Genomic DNA, 19,732 nt, shown 5'->3' on the forward strand with positions numbered 1-19,732 from the left:
AGCCAGTCATGCTGGGTCACCTGCTTCTGTTTTTCAGATAAGACTGATCTTGAGGGACACCTGTGGGTCCCATCTTCTGCTTGAAATCTAGAAAATGCTACTCCTAATAAGCCTGTAATGGGGATGCAAGAGTGGAAAAGACGGGGGAAATGGCACATTAAAAAAAAAAAAAAAAAAAAAAAAGAAAGAAAAGAGAAAAGGGGAAACAAGCAAAAATAAAATTTCGCAATTCACTTTATGCTGATTCTCTCTTTCCCACCTTTCATCAAATTATTTTATTGCATCACAAATAAATTGTTAAATAAATAAATATTTCTAACAAAAAATCAGCTCCCCTGTTTGAAACAACTAACCTATCTAATATAAAATGCACTTAAAACAGAGTGAGCACTCCATGTAACAAGATCATAGAGATTATAAAGTTGCCTCATTTTATTCATATTACAAAACTGCCACATGTAATTTGGTAATTTTAGCTGTCTTTGATCATCAGACGATGAAGATTTATCTATCATAAAGGCTAATTACTGCTATCATCTTCCATAGACAGTGGTCTCTATAGGCCCTGCTTGTACTTTTTGATGGAGAGAAGAGGGCCAGACTTTGATGATTTCAGACCTGTCTCATCAAAGAGCCAGTGGGGCACTACCCTTAATGTATTCACTTCTGAAGAGACAGTAGGAGCACTGCCATCTGCTTTGCACCACAAAAATCCTCCAAGAAAGATCTGTTCAAATGAAGACGTCTTACCCTTCATCCGCGATACGGGCACAGACTTGTGAGCATTTCAGAGGGAAAAAAGTTAGAGAGGAACAAAAAAAAGGAGGTCATGAATATTGCAATTGCCCCACCTTATCAGAATCTGTCTCTCACCAACCTTTGTGACCTCTCTGCAAGTAATTAGCATGCTCTATGATTCTGCTATTAGCAACATCCTCAGCTTAGCAGTCTAATGCTATTAACGTGCTGCTTAAAAATAGGATGGAATGGAGAGAGATTTGGAAAGTATGGAACATTTAACTGCAAAATAAAATAAGCATTTTCTCTCATTAAATATAGCCAGAATTCAGGGCATCGTTGATTGGTTTTAAATCTCGCCGATGAAAAGAAATGAGTGAACAAACAGGCTGAACTAAGCTGTTATAAACAAAACATTCAAACACTCCAAAAAATAGTTCCTTAAATCTAAATTACCTCTAATTCCTAAAGAAATTAAGTAACTAATTTCATCTTGTTTGGGTTATTTAATTATCTGATAGAAATAAAAAAGCAGGGAGCAAGGCTGAATCAAAGAAAAGAAAGATTGGCTTTTTGTCTCACAGTGAGACACACAGCTTAGTTGTTAATAACAAAATGCTATAAGCCATATGTTTCTTGTGGTTTTCTTTTAAGCTTGAAATTAGAATGTGCTAATTAGAGTGTGGGCCACATACAAAAATACAGCACTCCACTGGAATTGTGCCTGTATGAGGACTACATTGTTGATGAGTAGAAGACTGGTGCTATAATTATCTTACAATCCAAGAAGTAATTCACCTTAGTAATTTTTGAATATATCTAGAGCCTGGTTCACAAATCACTTAATTGCTTTTATGCACCCTTGTGCTGCAATTTACTGTATATGAGAAAAGTGACTTGTATACCAATATCATATAATTTGCCTTGCATTTACCAACCTTCCACATCATAGTATGGCAACTAACAATATTCTGTTTCAGCTTCATTTCCCAGGATTTAAAGACCTCGGGAGATGTGAAGTTGACAGTGTTTCCAGCTGAGAGCAAATAGCATATATTCAAAAAAGGAACCATGAAAAGCTTCCCATAAAGCTAGTAGGTAAAATAGTCTTGTCAGTTTGAGCAGCATTCCCACAAACTGCATTTTACTGCATTTGTTCATTATTGAAGCATAACCTGCGTTTACCCTTCAGAAAAAAAAAAAAAAATTAAAATAATCAGGGAAGCCAAGATGTGAATTGGACAAGAAAGAAAATGCAGTCAAGTACAAAACACTTTCTGATATTTCTTTTTGTATGTTCCCAGGGATGACATTATCCTCATTATGGAATATGTATCAGACTATTACTTCCAGACAGACAGATGCCGTTGTGTGAAACATACTGGTCAACAGATTCATCTGGGAACTTTTCTCCAGAATGTTGATGAAAAACAGGTTTCTGTGAAAAAGGGTGTTTTTTAAAGGGGGAAGAGAAGGATGGGAGGGTGGGGGTGTCAATTTTTTAGGCATTGATATTGCTCCAAATTGACTAGATCTCAGATATTTATGTTCCAATCCAGTGAGAAATCTTTTCTAGTTCTGTTTGAATGTAGCCTGTATGATAGCAAAAATTCTGTGGTCTTTTGTGGCAATTGCTATAAAAAAAAGCACATAATGATTAGCAAACACAATAATGACAGCAGTTTTGGGTTGGTACAACTAAAACCTAATGGCTGACAAAATCCCACCTTTGCCCTGTGCAATTTCTCCCTTCTGCCTCATTTGTTTTTTCATGGCATTGAACACAAGATCATGTCTTCACTAACCAAGTTTATGTTGAGAAGAACTTCTTCAAATACAATTTCACAGAATTGCAGAACAGTTTGAGATGGAAGGGACTTCTGGAGATCATCCAGTCCAGCTCCTCTGCCAAAGCAGGGTCACCCAGAGCAGGTTACACAGGAACATGTCCAGGTGGGTTTGAAAGTCTCCAGAGAGGGAGAATCCATAGCTTCCCTGGGCAGCTATTCCAATGCTCTACCACCCTCGATGCAAAGTTCTTCCTCTTGTTGATTTGGGACCTTTTGCATTTTATTTCAGGGTCATTGTCCTCATCCTGGAAACCACTGAAGATTCTGGCACCTACCGCTTGGCCCCCACCTTTGAGATATTTTTGTACATTGATGAGATCCCCTCTCAGGCCTCTTCTCCAGACTAATCAGGCCCAGATCCCACAGTCCCTCCTCATAAGACATGTTCCTGTTCCTTAACCTTTTTTTTGGCCTCTGCCGGATTCTCTCCGGTAGTTCTTTATCTGCAAACTGGATACAGCACTCCAGATGTGGCCTCACCAGGGACAAGCAAAGGGGCAGGATCACTTCCCTTGACCTTCTGGCCACCCTGATGCCCTCCAGGATCACACTGGTTCTCCTGTCCACAAGGGACATGCTGTCAGCTCAATTTCTAATCCCGTATTTAGATGTTTACTTTAGACTACATTTGGTTTTATAATCAGGCTGTTATTTCTTCATAGCTTTTTCCAAGGTTAAAAAAAGTCCTAAAGGTATAGCATTCTCTCCTGTCAAATTCCTTATCTGCTTTAGTGCCTTCAATTGGATCAAAGAAATGAAAAATTAAACTAAAATCTTGCCCAATACCTAAGTTTTCACCAGTCTAGATGCATTTCTCATAGACTAACAAAATAAATGCTGTAATTTTCTGTTAATACTCTACTAATTCACTACTATCAACGATAGAATGGTTCACCAAAATGTAACTAGAACATCAAATTTTATTTCATCTAAAATCTTTTGAAGATCACAAATTTTCAATCACTTAAATTTTTGAGAAAGCCATAGTTTGCAAAATAATTTCCTTTGCAGTCACTAGGTACTTGGACTTAAGTTGCACACATAGCAATTTCAAGAGGATTTTTCTGTATTTTAGTCAAATATATTGACTGATGAAGATGATGATAATAAACATAACATGTGCTTTAAACAGAGATTTAAATAGCAAACAAATGTAAAAGCTGCTTGTGATAGTAAGTGCCCTAAGCAATTAGCAAAAGTTGTCATATTAAACTAAAAAAGGAAATGTAATATTGTAAAAGACGATAAATAATTAATGGCTTTACACTGAAAGTTAAGGGAAATTCACATTTTTATCCATATGTTTTATTCAAATTGCTGTTGCATTAGAGAGAACCTGAGTAGAATAAGACATATTTTTGCAAAGTTCAACCATTTCTGATGGCAATGAGATTTGTGTCATATTTGAGGTGAATCTACCTTATATCAGTTTTGGGCTAAACCACTTTTCTAATTATATGCTGTACCATCAAGAAGTTGTGTTTGTGAAAGATAGCTACATATCTTTATCTCCAACCTGGCAAATCCTCCAATGACAACAAATACACACAACTTCAACACAGGGCTTGTCCTCCTGCTGCAAACCACCAGTAATCCCATCTCAGTGCGCTTTCAACTGTTATTTGTCATTTGAAGCCTTCACTACATGTGAATGTCATCTATAGGATGAGGTTTTCCACTGCCATGAAATGGAGATTTAATATTGATAATTACACAGGCAGTTCACTATTCAAACTTTGGCTGGTCAACAGCAGCCTGTCATCCTTAATTTCTGAGTCAGCTCCAAGCACATTAATTTTCCCTGTACATAGTGGAAAATCCATCATTTTAACAGATTCTGGGATAAATTCTGGGGTTTTATGCTCGTTTCCCAGAACTCACTCTCATCCTTGCCAGCATGTCTATTTTTTTCACTACTTATCAATACATAGACTTGAATTAGAAAACACAATAGGTTTGTCCACATTCAAATGCCGGTGTATGTGAGACTCCTGTCAATTTTAATTATTTATCTTTAATTCTTCTGTCTTACAGATAAAGATTTAATCACTGTACAGACTTAGAGACTAAGGAGTGGTAAGGAGGTTTGGGGTATTTTTGGTCTGATATAGCTGGTTTCTATTGCCAGAAAACTTCCCAAGCTGGCTTAATTCTATCCTTTCCCCTTTCTTATACATCATACTTATGTATTTACAAAAATATAAATATCATTAGATACATCTTGCTAACATTTTTTGGGGAACACCCACATATGATCACAATGGGATCTGATTATAGTACTCAAGATTACTTCATAAACTAACTTGTATACAGCCCTGGTGGTAGCTTTACATTTCTTCCAACACTACTTTTATTCTTTCCTTGTTAAATGACCTGTCATATCTACACTTTATTTTTATAGTCTTATTTTTCTTTGTAGGCATATTTTTATTCTTTTTGGCCCTACCTTTTTTTCCAGTAAGACAGATTTGAAATAGCTCTTGTCCATCTGTGGGCTTTAAAGAAATTATTTATACATATTGTAGTAATAGTTTCCATATGTGTCAAATAGTGATAAGCAAAAAGAAGAAAAACTCTTAGGAAAAAAATAATACAACTGAAAATAAAACAACTGCATATGTGATCCCCTTTAGTTTAACAGGGCAAGGAGACCTCTGCTAGACAGCTGAGAAGAGAAACTGTCTAAAAGGACAATAATCCTTATGTTATTTAATGCTGCAGATATAGTAGGTTTTTTTGCAGAATACCACGAGGACAACAGGCTTCAACTTCACCTTTGAGTGGCAACACTTGGCACACTTAAAAGATATGATTATGCTCTCTATCTCCACTATAAGCCCCTGAGGTCTTCTGATAGTACTTAAATAAATCCCTTTCTCCCTTTACAGCCTATAGGCAACATCCCTATAGCTAGCATTACCTTCACTTTTCATCCACACAGAAGAACAAAAAAATTAATTCTTTATTAGTGTTATCTATAAACTTCCTTGCCTATCAGGTTAGAGCAAATGCATGTTTTGTATTTTGCTAATTCATAATAGATACAAGTTATCATATATCCTTCTTGAGTGGAACAGTGAAATAACACAACTTGCATCCTCAGAAGAAAACAGTGGATAGAATTAGGGTTTTCTTTAATTCAGTGTTGCTCATGTACAAAAATATATATATCTGTTTAAAGGCCTACTTCTGTTGATGTATATGACAAAGTGTAAGAAATATTTTATAGACTCAAAGCTCTAAATGTCTTTCCCTCATTTTCTTTGAGATTTTTCAGGCCTGCACTCCTGCAGTCTGCTCTGCTTTAGCTGTTGGGTTGGTTTTGCTTGATCAAAAGCAGGAAAAAAAAGCATTAAGTACTCCCTCTCTTCCTCACCGACACAGATGCTGCTCTCAATCAAATAAAATCCAACTCATGCACACATTTTTGAAACCTGATTCTGTGAAACAGGTTGGGTTGTATCCCTCAGAGTACTTAGGCTGTCATGCCACCTATTCTTGGAAGCTACCACAACGTAGCCCTAACAGAGGAGTCACCAGCTCTTTGCATTTTCCTCACTCTGAAGCAGAAGCTGGACATTAAACAGAACTATTTCAGTGAGACGACACAAAGCTTCCCCTTAATATCTCTGACAAAGGTATCACCAGTAACAGTTCTGTGCCCCAGAACTTGTGCAGAGCATAGGAAGCAGAGCAATGCAGTATTAATCATCACTCTGCAATGTTGGCACCAAATTCAGACCAAAACCAAGTCTCCACACAGTTCTACAGACTGCAGTGTGTAGTGCAGCCCTTTTATACATGCAGAAATATTTTCTTTCCTTGCCTGATTTTTGTGAGAACTCAAAGGTGAATTTTGTCACTGTGTATTTGTGATCACCTTTATGTTTATTTCAACATAATTCCACTATTTATTTTATGCTGGTTAGCACATAAACTTGGTCTTAATAATTAGCATTTCAAAGAATAAGTTTACTGAGGCTACTGAATAATGATGTATCCTTCATTATCTTCATGTCTTTCTCTGAATGAGTCAAAACTGCACAGACATTTACAAACATAATGCTCTGATAGGGTTCCTGACACTATCCTTGATGTGTGTGGATGAATTAGATGAGATTCTCTGCCTTTGTAGGATACCTTTTGCTCTCTCTGACTATGAGTTGCCTCATGTAACCTCACTAGAGGGTCACAGCAATGAATATGGCTTGACCCTGCTTTGCAGCATTTGAAGTGCTGGAAGGGAAAGGTAGACACAGCCTATTCTGTCTGCCCATGGCAGAGTTGATAGATGATGTTGGCCTTCTTATTTGAACTTTTACATATCCTCGAGAACTTCCCAGGACCACAAAGGCCAGGTACAACAATTTTGTCAAAATGATAGAGTTAACATAAGCATCTCTATTTTTCTTCCTAGATATTTTCTGCTATTCTCAAAGAGTAAAGATCATGTCAATAGCTCTATGCCACAATCAAAATTCCACTGTGTTTCCAGGAATGTGGTGTCTATTAAGTTGTACAATAGACAGCTGAGAAGAGCTCCAGTCAATATTTAGCAGACAACTGTCATCTGAGGAAAATCTTTATAATTACAACACCTCTTTTTTTATTTTTTTCCCTTTTGAGCCATTTTGTTTGCAAAAGGGGCACAACTTGGAATTTTGTAACTCTTAATTGGAAGACAGGCAGTCCAAGGTAATAAGGCCATGTTGCTCCATCAACATTTCACCTTTGCCTGTGCAGGTTTTTAAAGCACTCTGATGTAAAGCTATTATTCAATTCTTTCTCCCTGCCCCACCTTCTATTTGCAAATAAAAGCTATAAAGAGGTTATTTCTAATTGGCTTCAATTCTACAGGGGTCAGGACATCTTGCATCACATGATTTATGACTGAAGGCAGCTATTGCTCCAACTATCAGTAAGGGATAATTCTTTCCTAAGCAACTTATTGCCTTCTGCTGTATCTGACATTATCTGCCTTGTATAAAAGACAGTCCCCAATACTTTACAGAAAATTTGTATTTAAAATCTAAGCCTAGTTTTAATTCAACAAGTCATGCCTACAAGAATTTTATGTAAGTTCTAAGTGGTTAGGATTTGGTTTGTTTTTTTATCATCACATAAAAATCTGCTTTTGATCTAGAGATCATGAGTCAGTAAGTATTTTTTTAAAATAACATTTTTGGTTGTGAAATTGCCTAAATGAGAAATGAGTAAACACTAATGTAAACACCTAATATAGAATTTTAGCCATAAATTTTCAAATCCATATGATTTCTTAATTTCAGCTCTCTTTGTTGGAAACCTAAGTATCACTGCTTCATCCAAGGGTAAGCATAAACCTGGAGACTTTAAGCTATTTCTAGCTGGATAAACCACTGCCACTGTGTATACTGCCAGTCCAATACTTCCACTACCATTAACATGCAGGAAAGAAAAACTGGCACAGAAAACCCAAGTGCAGCCAGGAACTTATCAGTAGAATGGTATTAATAGCAGGCATGACCTGAAAAGGTTAAGTTAATTTTTAAACTAATTAAAAATGGTATAGACACAGAGAAAAATGTGTACTGGCTCAATATTAACTGGTCATGTCGAAGATGAAATGGGAAACAAGTTATTATTATTTTAAACTGTCTTTGTGTCAACAAATTGTCTTTACATGCATCCAAAGCAAAGTATCTCATAGAGATTATCTGTAGAGATTTGATTTTCTTCTTGGTAATGTGACTTTATATAGAGAGAGGTCTGAAGCAAGGCAAAATTAACAAAAACCTCTGCTTTAAAGGTACATATATGGTGTGGGCATATATGTGCATGTAAATAAATATACATATGACTTTTCCAGTAATAATTCTCTTGTTACTCTTACAAAAAAAAGGCACAGCAAGAAAAACCAAAGCAGACTCTGAAAGTATAACTACACCACAGAAAATAATACTTCATGATTATCCTAGATTTACTCTATCGTGGACCAAATAAGATCTCTGAAAGAAATGCCACAACTTTCTGTGTATGCTAAACCACAATAGCTCTAGATTTTTAGGGAAAAAAAAAAAAAAACCAAAACAACAACTATAATTAAATACAGTGAGCTTATTTTTTAGAGGTCTTGCAAAACAGATGGTAAACTGTACCTGTTGTATTGCATGACTACTTGAAAACAGCAAAAATCTTAAAATGCAATAGAGAATCAGAATGCCCCACATCAGCTAATAAAACACATAATGCTAGTGGAGACACAGGATAAAAGCACACAACATAGGCTATTTTATTTCATTTCAACTTTACTGCTACCTCAAAAACCTACAATTTACTATTGCCAGCCCTCCCAACAAAGAAATCAACAATAACACAATAAAACCCAAAACCAACTAATAAGCCTTAACAAAGTATAGTAAATCAAATAACAGGAGACTTTGGTTAAAAGATTAGTTTTCTGTATGAAGACATAAACACAAAGAAGGGAATGGCCAACTAGGCCCTAATTTAAATTACTGTCTCATATACAAAATAGCTGCATAGATAAAATTCTCTTCAGTGACTCACATCAAATGTACCTTACAATTCTGCCAGGAATTTATTATTATTGTACTTTTGAAATACATTGTGTTGACAATGATCCTAAAGTGTTTCCATGAACTGCCATATTTCTTTCCAACAGAAAAAGCATAAGCTGTCAATCATCAACATCCAAATGGTTGAGAACATCATTACTGTGTGCTGGAAGTAAAAATAGCAAGTACACAAGGTAAAAAGAAAAGCAGTGGACAACAGCAGACACAGAAGGTCAGAGATCTGAATGCTGTGTGGGATGACTCAAGAACCTAGTGACATTTTAGTGTCTCTCTGAGCCACAAAGAAAGAAAAAGAAGTGAACAGGTTTTGTTATGTCCAAGGTGATCTTAAGCAAAATCTGGAATAGTTACATCTCACAGTCAGTTGGAAAGATTGTTCTCTCCGAAGGGAATGTGTAGGTTTCTATTTTAACATACTTGCAGGATAAGAACAATAATCCTATTTCAGACAGCAGATAAATATTATAAAATTCTAGTTAATTTCAATTTAAAAAGTAATGGATTTTACAGTTCCCCACAGAAACATGTCTTCTGTACCCCACTGCCATTAAGACAATTCTAGTGTTGATTTCCTTGCAAGCTATGCACACTTTGATCCCAATAAAATGAGGACAGCATGCCTCAAAGCTGGAATTCCCGAGGCCTTCTGCTTCCTGTCAGCCCTTTGGGATGCCAGCTGGCAGCAAGGCAGGGCTTATGCAAGATGCCCAGCTTCCTTTTGGAAATTTACCCAAAGCAATGTGTTCCTCTAGAACCTGGGGGCTGACAATTCCTGACTGTTCCAGCAGAGAGGTTTGGGGACTGCTTGTCAAGCAAAGGATAAATCTGAGTAGCTTCTGCAATAGGACTTGTCAATTTATTAAATAAATAAACCCATAATGTGTCTGCTTGTGCTAGTAGAGGATCAGCTGTATCTAGGTACATCTCCTGACCCTACTGTGCAGTTTGGGCTTCACAGCTTGTCCTTTACAGGACTTACTTGAACCTTGCTACTGACACAGCACACGAGAAGTTACACACTTATGACACATTCAGAGATACCCAGCATTGGAGGTACACAAAGAATGGAAATGAGCAGATAAGAAACTGTTGCTTTGATTTTTTTAAGGATTTTGTAAGCTTTCTGATGTTTGCATTCTTGTAGCAAACTTTCTCACACACTTTCTGTAAACAACTTATTGTTTAGCATTATTTTATGGAGGAGGAGAAATTTAATAGACTGTTGGTTTGTCCAGTGTCATCGGAGCGGTGGAACTTTCACCCTCCAACCCACTGTCACCTTTAGAAATCCATAAATGTTGGAATCAGAAAATAAACTTCCTTTTTCTACCTCGAGAACAGCAGCATGTTCGTGTCATGTTGTTTCGTGTCCTGTAGTGACATCAAACTTAAACTGCAATTTGTGTGAGACAGTTCGAAGAACGGCAACATGTGGCTACTCAAACAATTCCATCTGAGTGAGGGCAAAATAATTGATGAAAATTCTAGTTCCATTTCAGGCGGTTTCTGTCTGGAATGTGAATGAAACATTCCCTCACATTTTAAGGACTGTCCCTCTCAGAGTTTAGTAATCTGAAGTTAAGGAAGTAGCCACACCTAGACTGCTCCCTTTATCATCCATTTCTATTGATCAAGGTAGAGAATACCTTACTAATCAGAAAAAATATCTATACTTCTATTCCTTGCAAAGGGCAGCAGGCAACAAAAATGGGCCCTGCTTGGACTGGGGTACCAGTGAGTTCCTTTCAATCACCTGGAGTTTTAACATCAGATTAAACAGAGTAAGAGTTTTGCTCTGCATTTACTGAACCATATTTCTTTCTTTGTACCAGCACATTTTTTTAGTATTGCTTCTACCAAAATGTTAAAAAAAACCCCAAAACCAAAAAAACAAACAAAAAAATCCCCACAAAAACCTAAAAGAAAGAAAACAACATCCCCCTACCCTAACCCCATTAAATTTACCTGGTGATGGGTATTTGGATAATAATGCAGCAAACTGAGTATATAAAAGATTTCCAAAAAGTACTGATTTGAGTCCCACATCCCATATGCGTGTAGCTGAACATAGCTTATTTGAGTATGCAGTGATCCAGGCATGAAATAAATATACTTATGCACAAAATGTATTTGAATCTCACACTGAATCTTAAGCATATTTAATTTGAATATACAATTAATTATGAATTATTGATTGAATCCTGGTTTTGCTGTCTCTACTTCATAAATATCAATAGCAATTCAACCCAACAATAGTTTCATACCCTAGCTTATCAAATTTGAAGGTATTTACCACCATAATATTGCTATAATGGCATAAACATGCAGAAGTATATAGAAGCATAAAACTAAACTGTAAATATAATTCTGTAATAAAATAGTACATATGTGAAGAGGATTGACTTGGCTTCTATGTGAAACATTTCTCAACTTTAAAAATTCTTATACATATTAATGTAGAGTGGGTTTTTTTTTCCTTTTTGCATTGAATTGTAAAGTAGTTTATAATGAGAAAATGACTCAGTTATCCCCACTTGTGCTACATTATCTGCTGTGGGATGGAAAAGGAGTTGATAATGAATATATATATATATATATATATATATATATATAAATGTGAAGGATTTGGTGTGGGATTTAGACAGAACACAGGCCTAGTACTGATCACCTGCCTAAGGCAGATTTTCACCCATAGCACAGAAGGCAGCATTAAGTGTGTGAAAGCAGCAATTCCTTTGAATTATTGATGGATTATTTGAGTTTTTGTTATTGAATCTATCTATTGGCAGGTAGGAAGATCCTAAATTTTTCTTCCCTCACTATGGATGACTTGAGACAGGTGCTTTGAAAAGATACATTATTTTATCTGCAGATAAAAACTATGAAGCTAAGCAACTGAAAGAAACAAGGGTTCCTCAGAAACTTTTTTTAACATTTTCATTCTCTCCACACTGAGGCCTCCCAAGAACAGCAGTCAAACACAAAGGAAACCACTTAAACAATTATTTTAGTCACACCCAGTTATTTTAAAAAATAGAGAGACAATTATAAAGTTCTTATTTTGAACACTATAAAACGTGAAAAAAAAAAAGTATTTCACAAATGGCATTTTGGTTCAACTTATGCCTAATAACACATTCTTAGAGTTCAAAATAACTTGAATATGTGTGGGGATTTTTTTTTATTTTTTCAAGGATAAAACATTTTGGTTTTGCAAAAAAAACCAAAAAATTACCTTTCATAGAAAATGGGAAGATAAAATTACTTCCCAATTGATCCCAAGAAATTTTCCTAACTCTCTGCTATTGTGCAACAATTAAGGAACAGAACACCAGAACACACAAAGGCAATAGGTTATGTTAGGAGCAGATATAAGTATTAAAAGCCTAAAGAAAAAAATCCTATTAAAAACACAGGACCTGTAAAGGAACTCTACTTTAACTGCAATGCACACAGCTCTTATGTCAGATACTTTGTGCATAATGAACTCCAGAACTTAAAAAGGAAGGGGTGTTGTGCTCCAAGGCTCAAAAGCAACGGCAGAACCATGATGATCAATATTTCTCTGCGGGAGCTCCAACAGTGTTAAGGTTACCTCAAGCAATCCTGGTAATATCTCTGAGTCTTTAAACAGAGTCCCTCAAGCATTGGTATTTTGGGAAGCCTTGTGCAAACTCACAGAAGCTTTTCTCCAAAGTTCCGTTTTCCCTTGTTGATGCACATAATTTCTCTATATGTTGTAATGTCAGGCAAGAGTAATTTAGGAGCTCTGTTTTCTTTATTCTGGCACTAGTGCCCAAAATGATCAGCAAGACACTTCATCAAAGCCCCAAGGAAGGTGCAAACATTCACAGAGAACAAATCACGAGCAAGCAGCTCTAGCACCTCTGATTATGGGCTGAGTCCTTGCCAGCTGTAACTATTCTGTCTTTGTGAAAATAGTCAGACCTTTTTATCACTGTTTCTCAATGCATTGGTAAATGTGGCTGCATGGAATGGTTTGAACAAGAGTGTATGGACAAGTTCTTGCACTGTGCTGAGCAAAAGTCCCATTGCTACTGTGCTATCATGAATTAGGGTGGCATTAGGAAACCTGACTAGCCCATTAAATTTGACTAAAGCATACAGACTTCTCAGTAGCTGACCCTACATAAGGCTGTGGTTTACATCTCTGTTCTCTCAAACAGGCATCCCTTTGCCACAAGAAGATTCTTGTATTTTAGCTCCCCATATCCTCCAGTGACAATTAACAAGTTTGTAAAATTTTTCTAATTCACCTACAACAGAGTTGCAATGAATAAGATGGAAAAAAAAAGTGCTTTCTATATCTTACAAACCACAATATTTGGGTACATATTAAAGCCTTTTGCATTCTACATGCTTTATTTTCAGCTGGCCATGGGTGACTGACGGCAGGGAAATGCAGAAAAATTCCGGAAACTGCCTGCTGTATTTGCTCTGCAGTATGAATAGTGGTTCTTTGGCTACTCTTTCGAAATGGATCAGATAATAAGAACCGTGAGGAGTTAGTACTGCTGGTTTTTTCTGCTCTTGCAGCCCCAGTTCTTTCGGGAGGTCATACATTTGATTCAGTGAACAGCTTACAGATCAACTGAATGTGCACAGCTAAGTCCTTCCATCCAGACTTGTTTGGAACTTTCTATACACTTCAATGCTCCCTTTAGCTCTCAGATTTTGTTTATTTTAAAACAGCATCACTTAGAATAAGTGCCAAAGCACATGGACTGCTGCTTCTGAAATTACAGATGGATGGAGGCTACCAGAAGGATGTTGAACTCAGTCTCAGTGCTACTATTACATTGTACTCCAGAGTAATTGAGCTTTACTTTTTTTTTTAGAAATCCAGGTTGTAATCCATTCCTTTTCAAAGGTCTTTTCCAAGGTCTATCTATGCATCATTACAGTTTAACAACGTATGAAAAGTACAGGAGGTACTCGAGCAAAGCATCCAAAGCTAATAATGTAGTCTTACAAAGTAAACATATATTTGCTTTTGGTTTAGAATTTGAGTTTCATTTAGCCTTCAACTCCACACATTTCTGTAATTTTTAAATTAAAAGTTAATTTTTAAGATAACTATCTGCCTCTTTAGGTGTTTTTGCTATCTTTTCTCATTCCAGAAAGGCATCAATTATCATTTTGCAAACTCCAATTCCAGATGAGCTTTCAGTTAGCCCAACAGAATTTTCTTACACTTCTCATGATGATAAATCCTTTTCTTGCTTGAGGTGAGTGGAACACCCCATGGTAAATGCCCAACAGCATCCTTGAGCGATAAGATTTACAGAGATACTAGTTCTGCAAAATTTCACATCAATACACTCCACAAATTACCTCTTGAGCTGGGCTAAAGAGATATAATAGTGTTTAAATATATATTATTCCCAGAGGAAAAGGAAATTTGATATAACCATGGCTGGAGGGGGAAAGCTACTGGTGCTGGAGACTTGCTGTACAGAGTTATGAGAGTAATTCAGATATTGAGAGCTCACATCTTGAATGCCTTCAGGAAAACAAGGTAAGTACTATCCTCTACTCCTCAGCTTGTGTTATTTCTTAAGTGCTCCCAAAATGTCAGCTCAATGGGTCTGATGAGGAATATTTGAAGAAAAAATTGTTTTCCTAACATAGAAAAATTAATTTTTTAATCATATTTTTCAGAAGGAGTCCTGTAAGCAGGAATTCTGGAATCACTAATGATTTTGGAATTCATTGTCCATCTAGTTTGGAGCAGATGCAGAACCTAGATCTTCTGCAATGGTGCAAGTGGGTACTCCTGAATCAATAGATGTTCACGATTAGCTGCTGCTTTTTTTTTTTTTTCACTGTTCTGCCTTCCCATACACTCCTAATGATACTTTTTTTTCTCCAAAGCAGAACAAAAATTTTTTAAAATTAAATACTTTCTAGCCAGTACTCATACCCATCCAGCATCTCATGCCCCAGTGTTGGTAAAATATTCTCCTTATAAATTTTGACTATGCCAGTCTAAGCACAGTGAATTGTAACTTGGAGCAGTGCTTCCCTGTTTTTTTTTTTGTTTTTTTTTTTTTTTTTTTTTTTTTTTCCTAGCAAATATAAAGATGCAACTCTATAGTGGTCAAGAAAAATAACCTTTTACATAATTTTACTCTTGCCTCCCATTAATCCTGGCACAAGCACCCTCTCAGCTTCGTTATTTAATTCCTTCAATCACATCTACGACATTGCTTACCATAGCACATATATATTAACACCATCATATATTTTTGAGAGATAATGTTCATATGAGTTTTGAATGAAGCCAATTAAAAACCATCACCAGAAAATCCTAAACTGCAGTAAACCATCATTTTTACCAAATATTTAGACCAAAGGAAACTAACAAAACAAAACATACAAAAAAGCAACAGCAACAACACAACTCTAAAATCCAAGGACAAGAGTAAGCAGAATTTTTGGGAGTTGACTATCTTTGGAGAAGAAATAGACGTGGCACTTGTAAATTATGAATGTTTCTATGAGTCATTATGCAGCATCAGATGTTCAGATGGGAAATAAAGTTTCCTATTAAGATAGAACATCTAATGTTTTTACTTATAGAGACCACAAGCCATGCTGCTCACACAAGCTTTTCCAGAAATAATTAATAACAAACCCAGAAAAACAGGGCATCTCTGCTCCGACTTTAGATCTTCAAAACACCTAATTCCTAAGTTGATATAACACTAATTTTTAAATAATTTAACAATAACACACCTTATTTACAATACTTGAAACAACAGAGTAATCTTCTTAGTGTCCTCAGAAGCAGTCACCACTTGACTGAGCTGAGCTCAGTGGATTTCTCATGTCTAAGTTCAACTAATGTGCATTAATGAAACACATCTTTAACTTCTTTTCCTGTCTGCCACACAGCCTGTGCTCTAAGTCCTCTTTCAAGTGTTTCAATATGTTACGCAGTGATTGCTTAATGCAGAACAAACAAATAGTGCTCTGAGCACAGCTGAAACACAGGATTTCCATCTTCAAGCTGGATGACCCTACAAACTCAGTCTGCAATTTTTTATGTCTCTCTGGCTCACTGAATTACATGGAAAATAAACAGCTTCCAACCTACCTGCAGGTTACTAGAATTGAAAAGTTGTCCATTTGCCGAGAGGACACTGAACTCAGACCTTTGACTTGCTCTCACCACTGCTGTATCAGCAAAAGTGGGGAAAATGGGCAGGATATTCTCTCTAAGCTCCTCCTTCTGAAGTCAGATTTAATTAATTAATGAAGGAGCAGCTGTTTCCTTTTAGACAGACCCACTTGAAAAAGGAAGAGCTCCTGCCTAAGCGGTAATGTGGCGCCAACATCCCTGATTTAAATATGACCATGTTCTCAGTGAATTCTTTTGCTTATCTCAGAAAACTCTCCATTCTGAGACACCTAACATCTTTTGAATATCCCCTGAGGGGAGCACAGTTCTCATATTCAGCTCAAATACCAATGCCATTTTGGTTTTAAAATCCCTTTTTCTAAGTCCAGAATAAAGCCTAAATTACTTCAAAATACAAATTGATTCTAATGCAGACTGTGCTCCTAAATCAAAGAAGCAAAATGCCCACAAAAGATATATATAAATTTGTCTCACATCCCAAACCACCAGCGTGGACTAGAGACATTTAAAAATCCATTTCTAATTCAAAGATCTTAATAGGTGATATATTTCTCAGAAGTACTGACTGCCAGTCACTTAATGCAAAAAATCTTTACTGCCTAGAAGAATCATTTTAGAATTCTTTTTAAAAGGAACCTTGAGCCTTATGCAACTATTTCCATGAATGCACAGATTCTACAGAAATTCTGGGTTGGATTAGGCTCAAAATAAGCAATTTCTTGTGAAACAGAGACAGAAAGTGGCTAATTACAGTTCAAATAATTGGTACTTTCTCATTGAAAATATAGAAAATCCATTTAGTCCATACAAAGAGAGCTTACATGAGTGTTTACAAAGCTTATAAAAACTAGATTGACTGCTGGTGATTATTTTAATAATAAAAATGTTTTTATCTCGCTGCTGTTCTTTTAGAATGATACAAATTTAAGTGTTTACTGTATATTTTCCATTTTCTTTAAAGTAACTCAATTGTTTTCTCAGGTCTGTATCAAAGGAATTCATCTAAATCAAATATAAAGTCAGCATTTAGTTTGACAAGTGTCAGTTTTATTTTCTTATCCCTATCCCAGTTTCAATGCCTCTTTAAGCATATAAGTAAATCCTTTCTTCTTCACACACAATAGTTTGAATTTCTGGTACTATTCTGTATTACTATCAACATTCTTTAAAAATTCCCATTTTTGGAATTTTGATTTTTTTAAAAATCCATTTTAGCATTCAATGGCATTAAATGTATCTTTCAAAATTCACATTTTATAATTATATTTAATTATTAATATATTTACATAATAATGTTAAATATTAACATAATCATGTTTTAAAATCCTACTTTTCCTTCACCTTAAACATGGTAACACTGAATAAAACCTATTTACACCGCATTGCTGACACTCTATACACATAATGCACAATATTGGTTACAGTATACTGTACTCATTTTTATACTAATAAAAGATTTACACTAAAATCAAACAGATACAATAAATCTGAAAAAATGGAACATTTTTCTAAAGGGGAATGTAACACTGTATCTAAAATCAGATTACATATGGAGCTGTCTTTAAAGTGAAATTTTGCAAATTGTCATTGGATTGACAGATATTTCAAAAACCTAAACTTTGCACTTCTGCCCAAGTTGTGGCTCTGAACTGAGATTGACTGAGGTTTGGGCTGAGAAATGACTGCAGGTTTGTTGCATTTAGCCTGTTGATAGACATTTTAGTTTGTGGTTAAGACTACCACAGCATTAATGAAAAGAATCAGATATATCACAGTCTGCCCCTGAGTTTTGTTCCAACTTTTCCCCCTTATTTGCCTGAGCGTGCCATCTGCGCAGTCTATAGAAAGATTTCACTGTATTAAAAAAAAATTTTAAAACAAGTAGGTAAATTCTGTGGGAAGGTTTTCTTGGTGGTTAGGAAAATAAATAAACTGCTTGTGATTCTACCCTGGAGACAGATGAGTCTTATTACAGTCATAATAATGTTGAATTTTTTTACTAATTCTTGATTTTTCAATGGTGTACTTAATCTTGGAAGTACTATTTACTACAAAGTGTTTCTGTCAGCTTCTCTTTTTCTTGTTTCTTTCCACATGAATGATTAAAGATACATTATTAATTTGGTCTTCTGCTCAGTGAGGACTTTTAAGGTCCTTATTGTGAGGCCATAGAAGATAAGGTACCCAGTCACACCATGTACACAGTTATTTTGACCAATATTTTGTCCAAAGATCAAGTACCATTGACATGATTTTTTGTGGTTACACATTCTAAAATAAAATAACTTAGCTTTGCTAAGTAAACAGATCTGTCCCAATTAATTAAAATTAATAAATAAATTAATTAGTTCAGGAAAAGGAAAAAAGGATTTTCTGTGGGTTCTTTCCCAAAAAAAAAAAATCCCAAGGTTTAAATGAGAAGCAAAGCAAACATTTGGTTAGTTTGGTATTTGCTTAACTGGAATCTTCAATGTTGAAAAAAAGCTGAATAAGTTAAGAACTCTAATCACCTTTCATTGGGATTTAAGCTGCTAGGTGAGCAAGATGCTTTGGAGATTGTTATGATCTGCAGAGAAAAAAATGTCAATTTTCAAAATGAACAAATAATTGGCAAAATTGTTCCCGGTTTCATAAAAGATTGTTCTGTGGGAAAAAGCTTAATGGCTTTATCTCATCTCTGCTAGCATAGAAGGCAGGCTTTTCTCCTGAGAACACACATTTCTGTTCTGGGGGAAGATTGCTGAGTGAAAGGTCTATTATCTAACCTTTTCACACCTGCTTGCAGAGTGGGACCAACAAAAGAAGAGGAGACAAGTACTTTCCAGAAAAAGGGCTGTCTGTGGGCAGAACCTTGAGTAGCAGCCTAGAAGATAAGGAGCTAATGCTGATATCTCAAACACCAATGGCTGAATAGCCATGGAGCCAACCAAGGGCTGCTGGTAATGACATGCTCTGAGAAAGGGCAGGATGTGGCTGGGGAAGGGGGACATGTGGAGGTAGGGCAGCGATTTTTCTGTGGCAATTATGCTTTTTCTGGCTCCTGGAGATAAGCACAGCACAGCAAGAGCACAGGTAGAGGAATGAGGTTGAGAAGTGGGTATGGACTGCTAACCAAAGGATGACCCAGGAGGGGGGAGCAAGACCACTCCTTAAGACCCATTTCCAGAAAGGTCTAGAAGAATGGACTGTACATACAAACTGAATTGAAAAAAAAAACCCAAAAACTATCTCCAGGATGATGGACTAACATACCAGTTTCCTTGCTGCATATAATTTACAAATCAAACTTTTTGTGGACCCTCTGGCTTTTGTGGTTTGACAACAATGTCTATGAACCTTGGGTGCTCCCTTCCCTTAAAGGATGGGGATGCATCACCTGTAGCTACATGGAAAAAGTATTT

The 19,732-nt window shown here is 36.1% G+C and overlaps 1 long non-coding RNA gene across 1 annotated transcript in view; it reads right to left on the reverse strand.

The window, feature by feature from the left end:
* Window positions 1–16,423, reverse strand: part of LOC135294975 (uncharacterized) — a 36,577-nt gene extending 20,154 nt beyond the window's left edge. Inside the window, exon 1 of the long non-coding RNA XR_010357012.1 lies at window positions 16,287–16,423. This is a non-coding gene — a long non-coding RNA (uncharacterized LOC135294975). The remainder of the gene's footprint in view (window positions 1–16,286) is intronic.
* Window positions 16,424–19,732: the final 3,309 nt, after the last annotated feature.

Source organism: Passer domesticus, chromosome 2 (genome assembly GCF_036417665.1).
Source record: "Passer domesticus isolate bPasDom1 chromosome 2, bPasDom1.hap1, whole genome shotgun sequence".
Lineage (NCBI taxonomy): Eukaryota > Metazoa > Chordata > Aves > Passeriformes > Passeridae > Passer > Passer domesticus.